The sequence below is a fragment of the Phalacrocorax carbo genome, chromosome 1 (assembly GCF_963921805.1).
Source record: "Phalacrocorax carbo chromosome 1, bPhaCar2.1, whole genome shotgun sequence".
In the NCBI taxonomy this organism is placed as follows: Eukaryota; Metazoa; Chordata; class Aves; order Suliformes; family Phalacrocoracidae; genus Phalacrocorax; species Phalacrocorax carbo.
This window is the reverse complement of record NC_087513.1, coordinates 146,074,835-146,090,312: the sequence shown is the minus strand read 5'-3', so window position 1 is coordinate 146,090,312 and position 15,478 is coordinate 146,074,835. Positions and strand designations below refer to the sequence as shown.

At 41.8% G+C, this 15,478-nt stretch overlaps 1 protein-coding gene across 2 annotated transcripts in view; it reads left to right on the top strand.

Annotated features, from left to right (window-relative positions):
- Positions 1 to 4,281: 4,281 nt before the first annotated feature.
- CRACDL (CRACD like) overlaps positions 4,282 to 15,478 on the top strand; it is a 66,008-nt gene continuing 54,811 nt past the window's right edge. For both annotated transcript variants that reach the window (XM_064438712.1, XM_064438699.1), the window contains exon 1: positions 4,282 to 4,599. The gene's annotated coding sequence lies outside the window, so the exon portion shown is untranslated. The remainder of the gene's footprint in view (positions 4,600 to 15,478) is intronic.

Here is a 15,478-nt window from a genome sequence, read left to right as displayed (position 1 = left end):
AGTATTTTGATGAATAACGTAAAAAAAAAAAAGTAAAATACAAATAAATACCTGTAACATAAATTCTAGTATTATCTTCCTTGAGAGCAACAATACTTTTAAGTACAGGTGACTTGATTTTAATTTGTGGGTCCTGATTCTTCATTCTTTATTTGGGGGGCAGCCATAGAAGTCATTTCAGCAATCACCAGTGTTAACGGGACTACGAGCAAGTAGTAACGACTGCCGGATCAGACATAATGATACTAACCATTTCCACATTGTGCAGTTATTAAAAGGCATACAGTACATTTTCCCAGATGAGAGATGATGATCATCTCATCATCGCAGAAGATGAGAAAGTGGTTTGTTGTTTTGCAATCATATTGCCATATGGATTTTTTTAGAAGATGAAGACAAAAAATGAGAAATGTGATCTTAGTCTATCAAACTAATACCCTATCACTTCGAAGATGAGGAGGAGAGATTAGATGAACATAAAATAGATAAAACTGCGTTCTTTTGGGGAGCAGATATGCTGTGCAGAGGCCCGTGTCTTAAGATGTAATTCCTTAGTTGCGATAATGATAGCCTTTCGATACAAGATCATAAAGAAGTCAGTAATGAGGTGCTCCCCTATAAAGTAAGAGCGCAAGATTCTCAAGCAATTTGGACTTCAAAATTCTTAAATTGGGAGAATTAAGGGAATACGAAATTATAAATATCAAGATGTAATAAACTTTCTTTTTGTAAAGTACTCTGCTAAAGGAACAGCCTTTAATATTGGGGTTAGCCTTTGTTTAGAAAACATTACGGAATGAGAACCTTGTATTTCTGCAGGCAAATTGCAAAGGGATCATCAGGTCATGGATGGCGCCAAAGGAACTTTTGTCAATGGCGATGGGATATAGACCTCAGGTGACTTCTGACAGCAATTAATTGCTATGTAATTATTGATAATTAAAAAATAATAATCATTCCAGTGAGTATATTTAGAGAGCAATATCACTGTAGTGGCAACCCCCCACATCTGACCTAACACACAGAAACTGAAAGAAAGAAAAATAATGAATTAATTGAATTTGCTGAAGTTTATAAATAATACCTATTAGTTTAACAAAAAAGCTGCTTGTTGGCAATGTCTATAGTAACAGCCCAAGAAGACTTTAACAGTGTTTGTTGGTTGGGAATCGTATGTACTGCTCCAACAGTATATTTGAAAAACCTTCAGACCCTTGAAACTTTTGCTTTATCCTTAAGTAAAGATAGATAATGAGCTCAGATGAAATATTTATAGTTCTTCGCTTTTGGTTGCAACTCTCTAATCTGTAACACACCTTAATTTTTTTCAAAAGCCAGGAAGTACTATTGAATATGCCAAAATTGAAATGTGTTTTACATTTTGTGATGGCATCTATTTCCTCATAATGTGGGTTACTCAGAGTAGGGTGATTTTCTTGTTGTTTATTACAGTATTTTGGTTGGAAAGAAACATACAGCAAAAAATCTATTTATCATTTGTTTGCATTTGTGATGCTTATTTGCACCATGAACCATGCTATACTTGATTTTTATACCTTTTTAATTGCCTTTTACCACAATATTTTTACATAGGCAAACCTGAATATACAATTTGTGGTTTTCTATGAAATAAGAGAATTAAACTTGTTCTCAGCTATCCTGTGATGATCTAAAATTATCTGTTTTGCATAACAAAGAATCCTGCAGCATTTTAAAAAGTATTCATCCCCTTCTGCAGCAATGTTTTTCTAATTCCTAGCCACTTGTTATGGAACTGTTTCCAACTGATCCTGCTTACCCATGGCAATGGAAACTGTCACCATTAATCAGTAGAAGGTATTTTACTTGAGCATAACTGGTTTACAGGGTTTATATTAGAAAGAATTCCATGCCTCTGGAATCATCCCTCCTTCTTCATCCTAGACGAAACAGGAGCTACTATATATACAGAACAGTATCTCCATTGCCAGTATAGTCCCACCAGGGAGGAAGAATTCACTGGGTGTTGCTGGGTAGAAGTATTTCACTGCTTTTTGTAAAATCTATGCAAGTGACATTTCAGCAGCATTTGGAACCACGTATCGGTGTGAGTTATCCTGCTGTTTCCACTCAAAGAAAGACAGATTTATTTTTTTCCTTTCAGTCACTAATAAGGCTTGAACTTTAGCAAGACATAAGCAGAGTTAAGATTCTGCTGTCAACGTCAAAGCGGGTGGTTTTAGTCTTTGACTGGGAATAATGCTTATGGTGTGGGGTACTTTTTGGTAGTACTAGAGCTGAGTTTTTTATTTTACACACCCTCCCCACTTTTGAGAGCAACTAATTCAGCTGGTATCAGTAGAGGCTGTAGAATATTAAATTGGCACATGGCTTTCAATATCAGACATGATTTAGCAGCTCTGTTTACTCTCTTGCTTTTGTATATTTATTTAATCTGACTTTCATATTAGCAGATCTTAAATGACACAATGAAATGCATATAAAATTTGTATTTATGGGATATTTAACTAGTAATTCGCATTAGCTCCTCTTTCCATGTCTTTGTGATTTCAGTATGAATAGCCTTGCAACAAGGAATACCAGTTGTTTTACTAATAGGGACTGGAATGTCTATAAAGAAACGTGATCTTTTTAATAAAAACAAGCAAGAGTGTTTTTTTAATGTATCTTGCACCCCAAATGATCTTTCCTCTGATCCACTGAACCTTCATATTAATTTCCAGCAGAGGGAGTATGTGAAAGGAAGATGAATGAATCTTACTTAGCTTTGTGGTATTAACATACACAGTTATCTGAACATGGAAAGGTATTTCACAGTTGGTTTTACGTTTTGGACACTCTCCACACAGAAGAAAATAGCTTGATGAGATGGATAAAATTTTCACATGACTTAGGTCGACTATGTCAAAACGTATGTCCTTATTTCATATCATTGATCAGATCTTTTTTATTAATAAACTTTGAAGAAACAAAGTTTGCTTATAATTAAAACATCATGTATAAGACATGGCCTGAAATGATGTTTCCATCCAATTGATTTTTTTTTTTGACCTGACTCCCTAATATATTGCCATTTGATTTTTCTTTAGGCTGTCCCACATTTGACTTTTTTTGAAATCCGTGAAGCAGGTTAATAATTTATTTCAGGAGATGCAAAAGTCCAAGGTTAGTTTTAAGGTTCCTAGCTTGTGCTTCTCATCTACATTGTATTTTCAGTGCTTTTATTCCCTGAGGTGGGAGAAGAACAAACATTTTTTTATCTTGAATGCAGCCTACACCCAAGCAATTATACAGAGTACACAAAGCAGAAAACTACTTTGTCAGGGCCACAACACAACCTAGCAGGTGAACAATGTGCTTCTCAGGTTTCCTTTACATAAGGGTATGTCTTTCCTGCACACGGTATTATTTTTTAAAATTATTGTTGCCAGAATATCATGCACATTTTAAAAACAATGCTACTTAACAGAAATAAAACCTATAATTGAATTTTTTTTGACCCACTGTGGCTGCTCTAGAAGCGATGTTGATATGATTTCTCGTTTTGAGACTGAGTGTGCACCAGTTTTCCACTTTCATTTCTGCTCCCCTTACCACTGCCGTAAGAAACAATCAAGCTCCACAGCATTTTTCATTCTAACATTTTTACCTTGGATTGTGAGGAAATGTAGTGTGGTATTTCTTTTTTCAGGCAACACCTCTGTTTTCTACGCAGACCTGCTGTCCTCAGGCTCACTGACTACACCAGAGAGACAGTCTGTAGAGACATAGATAGTATGTGCTGAAACTAGAACTCATAAGTTTGAGAGAAATTTATTGAAACAGATGCCAAAGTGGGAAACTATTCCCTTGATGTTATTTTTGTAAAGTCTTCCATCCCGGTGGTGGAAGCTTCAAATACACTGTATGGACACCCAAATGTACTACTGTTCACAGCTGCAAGAAACTTCAGCTAGAGCCTTTCGCTCCGATACCACTGTAAGGATCTTGACTGATTCTTAATTTGGGTCTGATCTGCTTTTAGCAGGTGTACCTACTGACTGTACCTATATACTGCAACTACCCCGCCAACTCCAACAGTCTGTCACCCGCTTGAGAGGGCCAGTTGCTGCCCTAAGCCGCTACGGCTGGGCGAAAGGGAAAGAAAACCCAAGGCAGAACGCTCGGGGCGGGGAAAATAGCGCTTTGACAACCGCTGGCCTGCCCTCTCCTCCTCGGCCCCGGCTTCCTCAGGCCGGGTCAGCGTCTTCCCAGGGCCGGGCCGAGGCGGGGTCCCGGGCCGCCGCGCCCCGTACCTCAGCGCCGCGCCGCACCCCGCCCGCCGCCTCCCCGGGCAGCGCCGCCGCCTCGCCTCACCCTTGCCCCGCGGCTGCGGGCGGGTCCTGCGCTACAGGTGGCTGCCGGCCCCGCCGGGGAGGAGTGAGGCAGGGCTTCGGGCAAGCGGCTGCAGGTCAGCGGCTCCGGCGCGGCGCGCTCGGATGGGCCGGTGTCGCCTGACTCGCTCCCCCGTCGCCTCCCGGGCGCCGCCAGCCGCGGGCACCGCTCTCCGGCGGGCTGCCGGTGCCCCGGGCTGCGCCGCGCTCCTCCCACGGACCCCAGGTGAGTGGAGGCAGCGGGGAGCCCCTCGCCGAGCACCGCCGCCGGCAGCCTGTAACCAAGCGTCCGCCGACCGGGCGGGAGGCCTCGGCCGCTCCCCGTCTTGCCGGCGGCCCCGCACGGCGCCTCCCCCTTGCCGGGCGGCGGCGCCCCGCTGACCGTGTTGGAGCCGCTGGCGGCGGGGGGGGCTACTGTCGGGGAAGGGTTCGCTTCCCCGTCGTGTTCTCCCGAGCCTGTTTTTCGGAGAGTATAGCGACGAAGGCAGACGCTTAATGTGAACCAAACCAGGCGTTTAGCTGGGGGCTGAAGGCACGGGGTGGGAAGAGGCGGGCGCTGGTTGCCACATACGGCAAAAGCCTCTCCGCGATCGACAGTTTGGGGTTTATCCAAGGTGTGAAGACGACTGAGGTGAACCAGGCTTGGCGCTCCCACCCGCTCAGGAAGGCCGAGTTTAGCTCGCAGCTGCGTCTTCTTGCCCCAAGAGGCCGTGGCTTTCCCTCTCCCGTTCCTCAGATGTCTTGCGGAATGCTAACGGAGCCTACGGCCTGAAACTGCCCTTAAATGTCGCGACTTCTTCCCCCTTCAATATATTTTTGGGCATGAGACCTGAAACATCACAAGTCAGGTTTTTTTGTTATATTAGCTTCTATTCACAGACTTTACTGTCAATAGAATATTTAGTCTATTGAATTTTTATTGCCACTGATAGATCTTAGGTCACTGTGTGGGAATCTCTTCAATTAAGCTTTAAGAGTGCAATAAAATTTTAGTTGTGAAGACATCATCCTGCCAGTTTTGCCATACCACTGACTGAAAACGACCCTTATGCTTAATACCAGTACAAATACTAATTATTTGCATATTTTCATGCTAGTTAGCCTACATTTTTTTGACAGCTAGTTTACTTGTGTTTAATTTGCATAAAATCATGCATGTCTTGGGCTTTATATGCATATAAATACCAAAGCAATATAAATATCAGCTAGTGGACTATATGTTACATCCTTGGTCAGAAAGTAAATTGTTATTCCAGGTTGACACACACACAAAAGATCTTCCGGAAGTTTTCCACTTATCCTGTTTTTCCGTGATAAATCTAACATACCATAACTAGCTCCATAAATCCTTCTTCAGTTGGACGTCATGTTCTCTGCTCAGTGCTGTATATTCTCCTGTATTTGTCATCATTAAAAAGTTCATTTGCTTTATCACTCTCATATCATTAGCCTCCAAAAATAGTAACCATGCATCAAAGCCTGTTTGATACTGATACAAGGCTGTATATCATCTTTGCATTGGAGTAATTTCTCATTTCTCATATCACTGTGCCAATAAACACTGGGGCACCAGTCCATTTCCGTGCAACATGATGTGGATTGTTTTTATGTGAATTTTAAGTGGAAGTGAGCTCTCATCAGCAGTTTCTACAGGGCAAAGATTAGATTACGGAAGGAAAAAATGTAACATTATTACTGGTGCTTGCCTTGAAGCTCTTTAATCATTGAAAGAAGGCAGTTTCGTGGTAGGAGTTGTCTTATCATTAAAGGAAAGGGAGCAGGTCCATTTAGCTTCATCCGGTGATGAAGCAGGAACTTTCTGCAGTTGTAATGATGGGTAATTTGTTTATGTACAGGTATCAGAGTTTATAGACAGTAGAAGGTCCTGTGTCTTTGCTTTCACAACGACCTTGTGAACTTTACTTCTGCTGTGTTTTTAATTAAAAATGTTTTCTTTAGCATGGAGTATACTTGTGGATATATACAGTCTGATTCTTCTCTGGAAAAAATAAAGGTAACCTGTGCAGCAGTGGCTGTGGTGGTGTTGCTCCTAAGGTAGTGCACAGGAATATGAGTACCTTCTGCCTGCCACTGAGCTCTCTGGAGAAAAGGGCTCTGCTTGCATGTGACCTGTAGCAGTGCTGACATCCTCTGCTATCCCTTCGTGCAGGACATTTACAGCCGTAAGTTACTTGGCTGGCAGATTTAGTATTTATAGTCATGACAGAAGAGTACCAAAGAGGAGGAAAGAGTGAGCTCCGTAATAGCAGGGAGTGGCACTGAACTGTTACTGAGGAACTGAGAATATGATTAAGTTATGGGAATGTCTCAGGCAAATATTTATTGCAGTAGTGAAGCTACATTTCGGATTCAGCAGGACTAAAGTGAAATCATTGATGCTTAATGACACAGAGACAAGTTCTCCCTGTGTTTGTGTGAAGATGTAATAGATGGCTGTCGCGTCTGAGGGCATCCAGCCATTCCCCTCTTGGTTTCAGATATGCATTGCCAGCACAACCAGTCTCTGACCGGGGCACTAGAACCAAACCATGTTGTGGATAGGGACCCTGCAGAGCACTCGCTGTGCAGAAAGAAAAGGTGTCTCTGAAGTCTGTTTTGACTAGTGTCACAGATCTCTTGTCCAGGTGCCCTGCTCAGCTGGAGTGCATCAGTTCTCTCTCCTTCTGAGGTCTTGCTTCTCAACAGCAAGCACTGGCTCTGGCTCATTAAATGCAGTACCTATCCAACAATGCACAATTCATTTATCTTTACACTTTCAGATGCCTAGAAGTGCCTTTCTGAGACCGTAGGTGCTCATGAACTGAATGTGTCTGGTTTGTATCAGTCCAAAATACTAAAGGACATCCATTTGAACATGGAAATCTTTGTTAGAAGATAGTAGAATGAAGGCTGTATGTGCCAGGATTGTAACACATTCATATAGAAAAAGCTACTTCATTTCCCAGCTTTGCATACTCTGTAAGAGAGTTAACAATCACAGGAGAGATGGAAATTCAATCATAAGCCACTAAAATGTAATGTGTGCAAGGTATTAAATATACAGTCTTCTCCTAGTGAGAGATTTATTGTTCTGTATTATTAAAGAGAAAAGAGAGAATGAGCAAAAAAGGTCCGGGAAGGAGACTGTTTAGTTATCCGTTTTGTTATAGTGAAATATCCATTCATGAACGAAATTGTCCCTTAAAGAAGATGGCTTTATCTGTACCAAATCATTTCTGTGGATTGCTACTCATCCTAAATTCAGCAGAACTCCCTCAACATTATGTTTCTCCATCCTTCAGCTTTGGATTTGATAAAGTTGGGTCCTCTCAGTTTATGTTTTTCAGTCAGCCAATACCGGCACCAGTCCTTCCCCAGTGCCTTCTCAGTCTAGCACTGCAGCCTCTCTCACTCCATCAGCCCATGCGAAGAGCCCTAAGCTAAGATAGGCTCATTAAATGTGTGTGATCTCATATAGTCGTTAATGGAAAGATCTTTCTAATTCAGTATCAAGCTAGATTAACATTTTGCAGGTAGATGTGGATAAAACAAAGTGCAATGTAAGAGGCAAAGGGGTCCTTGGCTGCTCTGAAATACATTTAAAATTGAAGATTTTAAAATTAAAAGTGAAAAATGCAATCGGAACAGTAATTCTGGAGTACTTTAATTTTTGGTGTCTATAAAGTGTGAACACTGTGCGTTATAGAATTCTGAGTGTAAAATGCCTACATCTGTTTGATGAGTTATAACAGGGTGAAACTAAAACTCTTGGCAGTTCAAAAACAAGCACATGGGTCTGTCAGCACCTGGGAAAATACAGACAGCAGCCTGGGAGTATAGCATAAATGTATTTGTAGATGCTTCTGCAAAAACAATCAGCAGTGATGTTTTTAATGAAGTTGGGACTTAAATAATCATTGCCTTGGTTTCAAGGGTAACATTTTATTGTGTTCATACCTCTTGCAAGTCCCACTACTCCCGGTGCCCATATTCTGTATAGCCTCAGCTGGAGCCAACAAAATTCCTCTTGGCAGTAGTAGCTTACCCAGTAGCTGTAGGAATTTAGCTAACAGAAAGCTGTCTTAGGGCCCTTTAAACAGCAGATGGTGTATCTGCCTTTGTATATCGTGTTTGAAACGTACCTTGGGAGCAAGTTTCACTGTGTGCATTGGTGATGCCTTAAATTCTGACAATTTTTGAAGTAATTCAAGAGGAAAATTGAATCAATGACTCGGAGAGATATGCGTCAAAACAGGTATAAGAGAGGTGGTAGGATTTCTTAGCACTTTGTCACCAGTGACTCTTCGTGACCTTGAAAGAGTCTAGTGAAGTGTAATTGCACGAGTATTTACTTAGGGCAAACAGGTTTTTAGCCTGTCTGTTGTTGTTCAAAGAGAATGAGATAAAACAGGACACTTCGGTATTTCTTCCAGTACATTTTGTTTCCTAGAATTCTCAGGCCCGTGGTTCTCCGTGCTCTCAGCTCCTTCAGAGCAGACTTCCTCAGTCAGCCCCAGGCGTATGGGAAACCCCTGTGTGTACAAAGCGGTACGTACTTTTGGTGGTGTCCTCTATCTGCTCGTTTTCTGATGAAGTCTGTTGCTAAGCTAAGACAGAAGTAGCTTTAGAAAGAAACCTCCAAGGAAAATACCTTGACTGTGCTGAAGTAAAGCTTTTTCTTTTATGGCACTGCTTACGGTTTTAGGTATGATGTGAAAATCTGAATTTACAAAGGAGACGCACTCTTGAGAGTACACAGAGTTATAAAAAGTGCTTCAGCACGCACTGCTAAGCTAAAGTCTCCATAAACAGTTTATTATATTCTATGGATAAAAATACACAATAGCTCTCCTTTTTTAAACAGCAAGAGAGTTTGGGGTTATTTTTTTTTGAAAGTCAATTTATTTTGAATGGTGTTGTTTAATATTGCTTCCCTGAAAAGCTAAAAACTCAGTGTGCATTGGGTTTTTGGTTTTGGTTTTTTTTTTGTTTTTGTTTTGTTTGTTTGTTTGGTTTTTTTTTTTTAATCTGTAGGACATGAAGGTAGCGGGCAGGGGAGACAAGTTGCAGTTTTACCCCTTTGTATTGAAAAGTGATAAGCGAGATGGGAAGATTACCCAGTTTCTCATTCTCAGTGTCATTCTTCTTTTATCACATCAGCTTTGGCAGCTCTGCTATTTAAAGAGAAATAGAATAACAAAGGAACAGCTTAATCTTCCAACTCATTGTCTAATACAATGCTATCAGCTACCTGTATTTTAGAATTATGGGGTTTATTTGATTCTACACTTGATTAGATTTCTTTCTTTCTTAATGGAAAATATTCTAGAACTGAAGAAAGAAGCTATAAATGCAAGAGATATATAACATGGAGCTTAAAGAAGGACTCAGATGTGTAGATAAAAGGGCACCGTATGCATCAAAATTAGTAACTCCTGAAATCTTAGAGTTGTGACATTCTTTCCTTAATACTGGAATCAGTATCGCTAAGATTTTTGCAAGGTATTAGGGGTTTGGGTGAAAGCAGGGGCTGCGCTGCATCAGCTGACCATGGAAACATGCAAGAGAGACATAGGTACTTGGACAAATTGGAGGTTAAGAAGGTATACACATGCTGTCTGTCCTTCTGACCACTTCCACTCCTAGAAGAAGAATGAACTGCTAATTTCTGTAGCTACGGGCATTCTGAGTTGGTGTAGCGTTTAATGCATCACCGCTGAGTTGACAGTTTCATAGCTGGGAATGCTGTTCAAAACATCCATATGGCTTAGGTCTCTGCTTGTACGACTCCAAAGCAGAGAGATTCTGAGTTTACATCACTTTGTGTGCTGCCCTGCGGCAAAAAGGCATACAAGTCTGGTCTCATCAAGATCCATTTTGTACTTATACTGTTGTACATAAAAACATTGGGAGAGGAAGAGGAAGAGAATTAATGTCTCTGTATAGCAGTACTGATCAGTATACAGAAGCAGAGCACGAATTACCTATATGTAGGAGTAGCTGGTGAGAGGTCTCCATCTGGCCTCACAGAAACTTTAGATTTGGTTTCCACCCGTGTCTTCTGCACTGTAGGCTGGTTGTGTACTGTGCACAGGCATGCTCTCTGTTGTTTGGAAGAAGCCGCTCACACTAGTTCGGTAAGCATTCACCTCAGAGTCATCTGTTCTTCTCAGACCTGCTGACAGCAAAGTCTTCATCAGAGAATACCAGAGTGGGCAAACTGGGAAGATCTTTGGGGCTGGAAATCACAGAGGAAAGACAACAAACGTTTGTACCTCCAGACCTCATGTTTCTCTTTGGTGGGGGGATGGCACTGTGGGTTTTGTCAAAGGATGAAAATGTAATTTTTATAGATTTAAATAAAAATCGAAACTGTGCAGGGGTAGTGCAGTATTCAGAAAGACTATAGGTGGCAATATCGTAATAAAATAGAGTTTAGTTGAAGTCTTTAGCCAAACAGAGATCAGTCCTTAGTTCCTTCAACAGCGTGTCATGAACAAATATACAAAAAGAGTGTGAATCAAAAAGAGCAGGTGAGAAACTTCTTGGGGCTGATCACTGGTTAAGCAGACAGTTAAAACAGGTCAACCAGTCTCTTTAGGTCTGTGTGTCCTCAGTTTTGTAAGCATGAATGAACATGCAGACATGCAGAGATCCTCTTTCTTGGTGTCTTATGTGGTCCATTCAGGCCAACAGCGGTAGCTGGATTTTGCTACACTGGCACATAATCCAAGCATGAAAAAGAAAATGCTGTCCTCATCATCAGTATTATTCCAGGATTTTGAAAGGCAGGTTTTAAAGAAAAATAAGGTAGCATGTTGGAGTGAAGTGTCCTGAATTTTCCTAAATGGCTAGTGTCTTTGGGACACTGAGGGTAGATGGACTCTAAAGACTGATTTTTTTTCAGGGAAGAGTGCTCAACAGTTTATGAAAATGGAGCCCATTTCAGGTATCTTAAATTTGGCTTCCTAGCATGAATGCATCCAACTTACTTTTGGTAAAGACAGACCTTGTTACAGTAAGGAGGATAACATTTTTTTAATTTCTGTCTCTCCTACTTACCATTAAGGTTTACGGGAACAATTAATGTGGTGTATTACCTCGTGTCAGTGTGTGCTATCATTTTCTTCTAGTGTGCTAATTGCTTTAGGGCAGATATGAGAAATTTTCTTTCCACAGCCCAGGGAGAACTGTCAGACCCATTTGGCAGGGCACAGATTCACTTTCTTTCTTGTCTAGATGCATCCCTCCAAAATCGCTCAGCTCCAAATTATCAAAGTGAAGTCACAGGCTGTATCTGATCCATGGGTTTCTTGTTCCTCACCAACCCACTTTATAAGAAGATACTGTTCAGTTTACTGCTCTCAAATATTCACTTCAAATATGTACTTATGTCAAAGGTTACTTGATTCAAAATAATGGGAGCTATGATAGACAATATGTACGATTTTTTTAATCATATAGCCTAGATCTTCTTCACTTCTTTCTGTGCGATGAAAGTAGGAAGAAAGAGTGCTGCAGACTGCAAAGCCAGCTTATCTAATTGCTGCTGAACTGACTAAGTGCTGTGATTCTTTACTAGTTTAGTTTTTTAAAGTGAAGTGATAACTGTATATTGGTGTTTTAGATTGACTGCGCAGATTATAGTGTTCTGGATAACATGCATCAGTGAAAGGATGCTGGGGAAAAAAGTAAAATCTCTCTGTGAAAATTGTTCTTTCCAATGATTTCCCTTTTTTACTTACTTCTGCAAAAACCCTTTGACAGAATGCCAGTGTGAATTAAACTGCTTTACTATTTCCACCTATCTTCTGTCTCACACTACCAGGCAATGTTGAAATTTACCTCAGCAGCTTCCACAGGACTTCCATTTGTTTGCTCAGAGATAGACTTGGAGCAAGATCTCAAAGCTGAAATATGCAGTTGATATTTTTTATTTACCCGTGAGAAGAAAGAAACATTTGCTTGTAGTATTACTTCTGTATTTTTTTCTTTTGTAAGCCTGCAAAATAAATTAGAGATATTGTACTTGGGTGCTGAGGGACAACAGAGACATCTCTCTTACACAGAGGCCTTTAATATCTTCAGGGATATAATTCCAGTCAACTGCAATAGGATTGAGGCACCTAACCTGAAAATCCCACTGTACATCTTATCTGCTAATGATTCCTATTCATTGCAAGAGCTGATGGCTCCCATCTGTATCTTTAAGCCTTTAATGGCTCTGAAAACTTGACTCTCTAGAACTATGTATCTAAACAGTGGATGCTTGGAGTACTTCTGAACTTCTGAGTACAGGGTGTGCCATGTCTGTATCATAGCTCTGCCTGGGTGGTAGCTGTATGTGTGCTATTTTCACACTCTTTCCTTGTTCCCCTGCCTTGGTTTCAAGGAAAGGAAATTTGGTTCTGCAAGCCGAGGCAGCTGTCATGCAGCTTGGGCATGCCCCAGGTCTGACCAGTATTGGGGAGCTGGACAGGGAAGATGCATCTGTACTATGAACAGCTCAGGGGACCTTCCTGAGTGAGGCTGTCACTGAGCAGCTATCCTCTCAGGTTGTTAGAACAGTGAGGGACACCTGCCTGGTTAGACAGGCAGGTGATGGTTTTCAACAAGCAGTGTAGACGTAGTTGCCTTCTTCCAAGGACTGCGTGAGTTTAGCCATCTGGTTTCAAGCCATTGGCTCCAGTGCCATAGAATGGTCCTGAGAGCATTTCATTTACAAGACAGATGCAGCCTGAGGCGTGCCACAGAGTCTCCTAAATGTGGGCTAGGCTGTATGAACCATACCAAACAAAATGATTTTGTCCTTACCCTGAGAGATGTCAGTAGGTGAGGGTTTAGTTATATTGATGGGGAGGGGAAATTGCCTCGTCTGTTTTGATGATTTTTTTTTTAAAGCACAGTTCTGTTTTCTGTGTCAGCCTCTAGTGTGTTTTTGTAGCACACTATGAATGATTTGTGCTTGATCCCACAGTTAGAGATACCACTTCCAGTCTGTAAGGCAGTAGAGGTCATTTATATGTTGCTGTGAAAGGCTGTGGGAGCAAATGCCAAGCTTCTCACAGTCACAGCTGATGCTTCTCTTAACATTTCAGAGCTAGAAGAGGTAAGGTCAGTGGACAGCAGGGTGCTGATGAGGGTGGGAGTTCCCTGGAACAAATGAGTATTCGCCCAGTTGACATTTGTTACTGTCTTATTTTCCCCATAAGATTATAGCCCCTAACCCAAAGGTGATCTACCACAGTGCTGTTCCAACAGCTGCTGTAAACAGAAGACATTCTGGGTATAATTGGGCTCTGTAGACTGATGACTGATCACACGAATCTGATAAATTCTTATGACAGGATTTGTGGCTTTGAGGTTCATTGTAGAAGCCAGATTGTGCCTTATTTGCTGTTAAGGCTTAATGGAATTGCCCATTGATTTCTCTGCAGCCAGGTCCCCCAAGGAATTTATTCATTCAGGGATTAAAATTGTTCCACGGTTGTCTGATTTGTTTAAAGCTCATGTGTTACTCTTAATTGGAGACAGTGACCTCAAAAATAGCCAAAACCTTCCATTATCCTTCTGTGGAAGAAAAAGGTATAAGAAAAAATCATATTATAGCTAATGAAGGCTTTTATACCTCTACTTTTGTCCCTCCCTACTTCTGATTGCTTGATTCAAAAATGAGTTGAAATATCTGCCTGATGAATTTGTTTGGAGTGGAAGGAAGCCAAGAATTATTTTAACAAATGTTTTAGCTTGACACTGAGTGTGGAGGCTCAGTTTGCTAAGCTGGAAAAGTGAATAACTAGGCAGTTTTTTGCGAGGCTTATATAGGGTGTGGGTCATCTTAAATGTCAGTTCCAATCTGTGTTACATATTTGTAGAGGAGCATATATTATGAATGAATTGACACATTCTCCTCGTAAGTTTCATGCTTCTCTGAAACAACTGATTGGTTTTGAGAAACTGCGGCACATACTGCAATCAGCTGAGAAGCCTAAGGGACTTGATGAAATCTGTTCTTCTGTCTGCTGGACATAATTTCACAGGTACCTGCTTTCCCTGTACATGTGTCCAAAGGAGCGCCGTGTTGGGTGCTGTGATGGTGTGAAGGTAACGTGTCTGGTAAGCTGGGCTGCAGAATACGGTGAGGACCATTACTGGCTCCTGTGAAAGATTGTCAGAGTTCAGCACAGGACAAAGGGGCCCTCTAGCACAGCTCCTGTGAGTGTTCGGTCCTGCTGGTTGGTGTGGTGCAGAGCTGTCCTCCTGGCTGTGGCCTCATGGTTGTAGAACAGGCTCACCAGATTCTTTAGACAGGTTTGCCGTTATTAATTCTTGCCACAGCTGTGAAAGACATCAACAAAACTCACATGAAAGTGGATCTGCTGCTTTTTCCACTTTCACACAGGGATTTGAGAACATGGAGTAGAGTGTAAGAATGAAACCATACTTGGGCAAGACAGAACGAGGAACTGCTGCAAGGTCAGAATTGGGGTTGTGACCCTGGATTCACTTGAGTTCAGGCTGTCAAAACTTAGGTCAAAACCAGGTAATATTTAATAATTTTTAGCTAATGATAATTTCTGGTGATGAAGCCAGATCCAATCCTGATAACTTAAAAAAAACCCCACAACTCAAACCTTGTTTCCATGGATGAAGTAGAATTCAGCTAAGAGGAGGGAAGCTTCTCTGGGCATCACTTCCTACTTCGTTCCACCACCAGTAAGGTGGTGCTCTGTCATTAGGTAGGCCTTTTTGGGCATGTTTTCCCAACAACTGTTCTTGCTCTCAGACTTTCTGCTGCCTTTCCTGTATTGTATTGTATTGTATTGTTCCCCTTCCCCTTCCCCTTCCCCTTCCCCTTCCCCTTCCCCTTCCCCTTCCCCTTCCCCTTCCCCTTCCCCTTCCCCTTCCCCTTCCCCTTCCCCTTCCCCTTCCCCTTCCCCTTCCCCTTCCCCTTCCCCTTCCCCTTCCCCTTCCCCTTCCCTTCCCTTCCCTTCCCTTCCCTTCCCTTCCCTTCCCTTCCCTTCCCTTCCCTTCCCTTCCCTTCCCTTCCCTTCCCTTCCCTTCCCTTCCCTTCCCTTCCCTTCCCTTCCCTTCCCTTCCCTTCC